Below are 6,716 nucleotides of genomic sequence, written 5' to 3' on the forward strand. Positions count from 1 at the left end.
GTCTCTCTGGAGACTAAGGTGTGTCTGATACAGGCTTTGGTCTTCCCAATCACTTGTTATGCATCAGAGAGTTGGATAATGACCAAGGAGGATAGAAGGAGATTGATGCTTGAGAGTTATATATTTGGATAATTTAGACATTGGTGTACATTTTGAAGAGTTGCACTATAATAACACACATCTACTAATAGATTAAACTGGATCCATCAGTTAGGTCCACGGGTAAGAAAAAAGACCTCTGTTTGAGAGAGAATGACCAAATTCAAGCTTTCAACACTGTGCACTCTGGGTTTTAGAAATAGTTTAATAGCCTTATTTTTTTAAACCTATTTTTAAAATTGTATTATTTTTACGTGTACCGTCAAATCAGATCTGACTGGTACCAGAGGAGATTGTCCCCTCCTTCTCTAGCAGAGCATCTGGTGAATTTGAACCACGTACTTCTGAGATTGCAGTGCAGCGTCTTGACACTAGGCCACCAGAGCTCCCATAGTAGCCTTATTAAGAACATCAAGTTTTCAAATAACGGAACTAGACTTGGAAAATTAAGATGCTGGGAGAGGAAGGGAGATAGAGTACAGGAGTGAATGCTGAGAGAGAGAGAGAAAGAAAAAGGAGAAAAAGATGAGGGATTGGAATATAATTTAGTGTTAATATTGTATTAGTAATTACTATTTAAAGTTATTGAAATTAGAATTGGAATTCTTTATTAAAAAGATGTTTAAGATGTGTACAAAACATTTTAGAAAAACTCCATCCAAAAAGGTTAAAATAAACTATCTGGACTCTTAGGATGATAAACTTTATAATAACACACACACACACACACACACACACACACACGATAGAAGGATGGATTAATTGTTCTATCTTCAACAATCTCACCATCCTATATATGAAAAACTGATGATGGAAGCTGTATGGGTTAAAATTTTGATAAATTTGCTAAAAGAAATCTAAGGTGGATCAGGGAAGCAAAGCAACTTTGTGGCTGTAGAGCTCTAGGAAGGGGATGAGTCTTAATCAGAAAGCTATCAATGAGACGGATTGGCATAACAGGCACAACAATGGATTTCAATATACCAAGGATTTTGAAGATGGCACAGGAGTTGACCACATTTTCTTCTATTATGTATATAGTTCCATGAGTCAGATACAACTTGATAGAAACAACAATTTAAACTGGACCTGGGAATCAGACTTAGAGGCAAAGGAGAGGAGGGGAGGGCATGAGACCAGTAAATGCAGATGATATGAAAAGTAGCAAGATTAGAACATCAACAACCTTTTGTTAGGTGGAAGACGAATTGATGTTTTTGATTGAACATATTGCACTTGTTACATATTGTAAAGTGCAACTTTTAGTGACTCTATGAAGAGCAGATCTGAACTCGATCTTATCCTGTGTCATTCTCATCATCTCTGACACACTTGAGCCCATTGCTGCAGTAACTATATTATCCATCCTATTGAGAATCTTCCTCTCTTTGGCTAACCCTCTACCTTTCCATGCATGATAATCTTTTCCTAGGAATAACCTCTCCTAACAACATGCCCAGAATATGTGAGATGAAGTTTTGCCATTCTTGCCTGCAAGGAACACTCTGGCTGCACTCTGGAACACTTTTTCCAAGACATATTTGTTTTTTGCAGTCCATGGGGTATTTGTGATGCTGGATGGGATGGGTTGACACCATAACTGGGATAATGAGGAGGTGTGTCAGGGACAGTGAGATTGGCTCAGGATAGATCAGGATTCAGAGCTATTGTGTATAGGGTTACTATGAATTGTAATTGACTCAATAGCACACAACAACAACAAAATTTTTCATGAGTTTTCAGACTTCATCTTCCATTTGGTTTTTCTTCATATGAAGAATTATACAACCATGCTGAAAGTGAGGAGGACTTGAAGCACTTGCTGCAGAAAGAGAAACACTGCGGCCTTCAATATGGATTGCATCCCAACATTAAGAAAACAAAAATTCTTGCCACTGGACTCACAGACATCATGAGGGATGAAGAAAGGATGGAGACTGTCAACTCTTTCATCTTACTTGGATTGGATTTGGAAAGTCTGCAGTCAGGGGCCTCTCCAAGAATTAACTTCTGCTAGCAACATGCCCAAAGTATGTGTGATGAAGCTTTGCTTATAGCATGCACTCTGGATGCACTTTCTCCAAGCCAAACCTGTTATTTTTTTTTGTCTGTCCATGAGGTGTAGGTATTTAGCACTTTTCTCAAAAGGTGTCAAAGATTCAAAGGTGTCAATTCTTCTTTTGTCATCCTTTGTCATTGTCTTGTTATCAAAAGCATGGCAAATGACTGAAGAGACCATTACCTTTCCAAATTATTGAGGATTAATGATGTCAGTTTCAGGACTATGTTGCACTTGATTCAGATATGTCTTGGGAAAGGTGTAGCCAACTTGCTTCTTGGAGGCAAAGATTAATTGGAGAAGGAAATGATATTTATGAATGTGGAGGGATGGTGAAAGAGAGGAAGCCCTCTACCAGGTGGGTTAACATGGTGACTGTGGCAATGACCTTGAGTGTATCAAAGATTGTGAGGATGTCACAGGATAGGACAGGGTTCAAATCAGTTGTTCATAGGATCACTCTGAGTCATACTTGGCTCAATGGCACACAACAACAACAACATGGAATATTCAATGTTGTTCTCCACCACCACAACTAAAACGAAAGATTTCTTCTTCTTCTGTCATTCTTATTCATTATCCAGCTCTCAGATACATAGCAAGTGATTGAAAAGACCATAGTCTGAATCAAATGCACTGAATCTTCAAACTAACATTATTGTTCCTTAGTAATTTGGAGAGACCCCTGACAGCAAGCTTGCCCAATTCAATATGTCTCCTAATCTCCTGGCTACTTCTACCAAGGGTGCCAATTGTGGATCCAAGTAAGATGAAATTGTTAAAAATGTCAACCTTTTCACCATCTATTATGATGTTCCTTGTTGGTCTAGTGGTGAGGATTTTTGTCTTCTTGATGTTGAGCTGCAATCCATACTGAAGGTCTTTGATCTTCTTTAGTAAATGCTTAAAGTTCTTCTCGTTTACAGGGAGCATGGTTGTGTCATCTGCATAGTACAGTTATTGATGAGAGTTCCTCTGATCCTGACACCATATTCTTTATAGAATCCAGCTTCTCAAATAATTTGTCCAGTGTGCAGATTGAAAAGATATGGAGTAAGGCTAAAACCTTTGATTTTAAACCATGCAGTGTTCCTTTGCTCTGGGCAATGGCTTCTCAGTCTAGGTTTAGGTTTCACATAAGCAGAATAAAGTGGTCTGGGATTTCCATTCTTCTCAGTGCTATCCATCATTTATTATGATGTACATAGCTAAATATCTTTTGATAGTCAAAACAATAGATATTTTCTGGAGAATCTGAAGATAGAAACTTGTAAGGCTGCTTAGTTAGTAATCTCTTTCAATACAAATAGGAAATGGAGAGTGGAGATTCTAACCTCTTAAGGGAAGATGGTGGTCTCAAAGTTTGAGGGCAGAGATTCTAATTTCTTAAGTGAACATGCTTAAGAGGTTGTTGTTAGGTGCCATGAAATTGACTATGACCCTATGACTCATGGTGACGCTATGAAAAACAGATTGGAATCTTTCCCTATCCTGCACCATCCTCACAATCTCTTCCTTGCTCAAGCCCCTTGTTGCAGTCACTGTGTCAGTTCGTCGGACTGAGAGTTTTCTTCTGTCACTGGTCTACTTTTCTTAGCATGATGTCTTTTTCCAAAGATCAGCCCTTCCAAATGTATGAGATGAAGTTTTACCATCCTTGCCTCTAAGGAGCAAGCACCCTGGTTGAACTTCCACCAGAACACATTTGCTTGTTTTTTTTTGATTCAAAACAAAACTATGACTCATTCTCATGACTTTGGACTAATAGTGGACCCTCCAGTGGGATTTGGGAAGCTGTAAAGCATGAGAGGAGATTACTCATCTTTCTTCCCCAGGGCTGATTCAAACCACAAGAGAGATGCCACCTTTGGGTTAGCAGTGCAACTCTCTATGGGCTATGTTACCAGAGTCCATAGTATTTTCAATACTCTTCATAAACACCATAATTAAAATGCATTATTTATCCTCTGTCTTCTTTATACATTGTCTGACTTCCATATGCATACAAAGCAATTGAAAATACCATGTCTTGCACCAGATGCACCTTAGTCTTTAAACTGATAGGCTTACTCATTAGCAATTTAAAGAAGTTTCTGACAGCAGATTTTTCCAATGAAACACATCTTTTGATATTTCCTATTTTTAAAAGAAAATCTTGTTGATTGTGGCCAGGAGGGACAAACATCAGAGGACATCATGCTCAGAAGGGTGGAAAGATAGTTCAAGAGAGAAAAACCCCAGAGGAGATGGATTGATACAGTAACTATGACAGTGGGGGTGAGTGTGTCAGAGTCAGTGAAACTGGTTCGGTGTCAGAGTCAGTGAGACTGGTTCAGAAGAGGACAGGCTTCAGAGCTGTTGTACATAGGGTTGCTATGATTTGAAGGTAACTTGATGGCATACAACAACAACAATAACAACATTGTTGGAGGTTGTTGTTGTTCTTATGTGCCGTCAAGTCGTTTCCGACTCATAGCGACCCTATGCACAACAGCCCTAAACCCTGCTCTGTCCTGCGCCAAATGCACCGCCTCTGACACACCCATCCCTATTACCCGAGTCACCGAATCAATCCATCTCATAGAGGGTCTTCCCCTCCTGCGTTGTCCCTCAACCCTCCCAAGCATGATGTCCCTCTCCAAGGACCCGTCCCTCCTGGCAACATGTCCAAAGTATGTCAGACAAAGCCCCAGAATCCTTGCCTCCAGGGAGTAGCTTGGTTTAATCCTCTCCAAGATAAATCTGTTTGTTTTCCTGGCAGTCCAGGGTACATTCAGTACCCTTCTCCAGCACCATAGCTCAAAAGCATCCACTCTCCTTCTGTCCTCCCTAGTCATTGTCCAACTCTCTGATGCATAACAAGCGATTGCAAATACCATGGCCTATATTGGAGGACAGTAATATTTAATTATTTGTTACCAATGACTATGAGAGTACGTGATCCCTAACTCACTATTACACACTCCTTGACCTTCATTCTGGAAGGTCAAACACAAAAGATCAACGGAATGAATGGAAGGTAGAACAAGAAGCCCCATGTGGGTATGTATAAATCTCTAGGAAAAACTTGTCCAACTCTACAAAGAAGACAATGGAATTCAAGCTTAGGAAGCACTTGAAAAATACCATGGCTTGCATCAGTTGCACTTTAGTCTCTAAAATGATGTCTTTGTTCTTTGGAATTTTGGAGAGGTCCTTGACAGCAGATTTAGCCCAGTGTAATACATATTTTGATTTATTGACTGCTATGATTATGAAACACTGTGTTAATACACCTAAACTGGGTAGACTGGCACAGTGACTACCACAATGGGCTTGAGTGTGTTAAAGATTCTGAGATTGGTACAGGGTAAGATAAGTTTCAGATTTGATAATAGTGTCACTATGAGTTGTACTCATCTGGATGACACATATCAACAACAACAACACAAGTATTATGAAATGTCACTTACAGATACAAGTAAAATCCTCAACAAATTCAATCTTATCTATATATCATGATATTCAAGTCCCTATCTTGCTTGGAGGACTTGAAGCACTTACTGCACAAGGTTAAACACTGCAGCCTTCTATGTTGTTTGCATCTCAACATCAAGTGAACAGAAATCCTTGCCACTGGACTCATAGGCAGCATCATGATTGACAGAGAAAGGATTAAGACTGTCAACGACTTTATCTTACTTGTATCCACAATGAACACACTTGGTACAGCAGTCAGGAGATCAGGAGACAAATTGCGCTGGGAAAGTGTAGCCAAGGACTTCTCCAAATTATTGAGGAGTAATGTCAGTTTGAGGACTAAGATGCACCTGATTCAGGCCTTGATATTTTAGTCACTTGCTGTGCATCTGAGAGCTAGGGAATGACTAAGGATGATAGAAGAAGAATTGATGCCTTTAAGTATGGTGCTAGAAAAAAAGTACTAGAGAGCACATGAATTGCCATAAGAACAGATAGATATGTCTTGGAGAAGGTATAGTCCTAGCACTCCTTGGAGGCAAATATGGGGAAGTGTCTTCTCACATACTTTGGGTATATTAAGTTGTTTTTATTGTGTGCCATCGAGTCTCCTATGACTCAAAGCACTACACTCAAAGGCATCAGTTCTTCTTCTGTCGTTCTTATTCATTGTTCAGATCAGGCACACCTTAGTCTATGTACTGATATCATTGCTTCTCAGTACTCTGGAGAGGTCTGTAACAGTAGATTTACCTAATGCAATTCATCTTTTGAATTCTTGGCTGCTGATGCCAAGAGTGTTGATTGTGGAGCTGAGCCACCTGTAACTGTTAGCAACCTCAATCTCGTCTCCATCATCATGGTGCTGCCAACTGGCCCAGTGGTGAAGATCTTTGTCTTCTTAATGTTGAACTTCAATCCATATTGATAACTACAGTGCTTGACATTTTGCAGGAAGCACTTAATGTTATATGAGAGGTTATTTCTTGGAGAGGGACATCATGCTTGGGAAGGTCAAGGGGCTGTGAAAGAGAGGAAGACTTTTAACAAGATGAGTTGACACCATAAGTGTGGCAATGGGTTTGAGTGTGTTGGAGAT

The sequence above is a fragment of the Elephantulus edwardii genome, unplaced genomic scaffold, assembly GCF_000299155.1.
Source record: "Elephantulus edwardii isolate Elephantulus edwardi_28Jun2011 unplaced genomic scaffold, EleEdw1.0 scaffold00122, whole genome shotgun sequence".
Classification (NCBI taxonomy): Eukaryota; Metazoa; Chordata; class Mammalia; order Macroscelidea; family Macroscelididae; genus Elephantulus; species Elephantulus edwardii.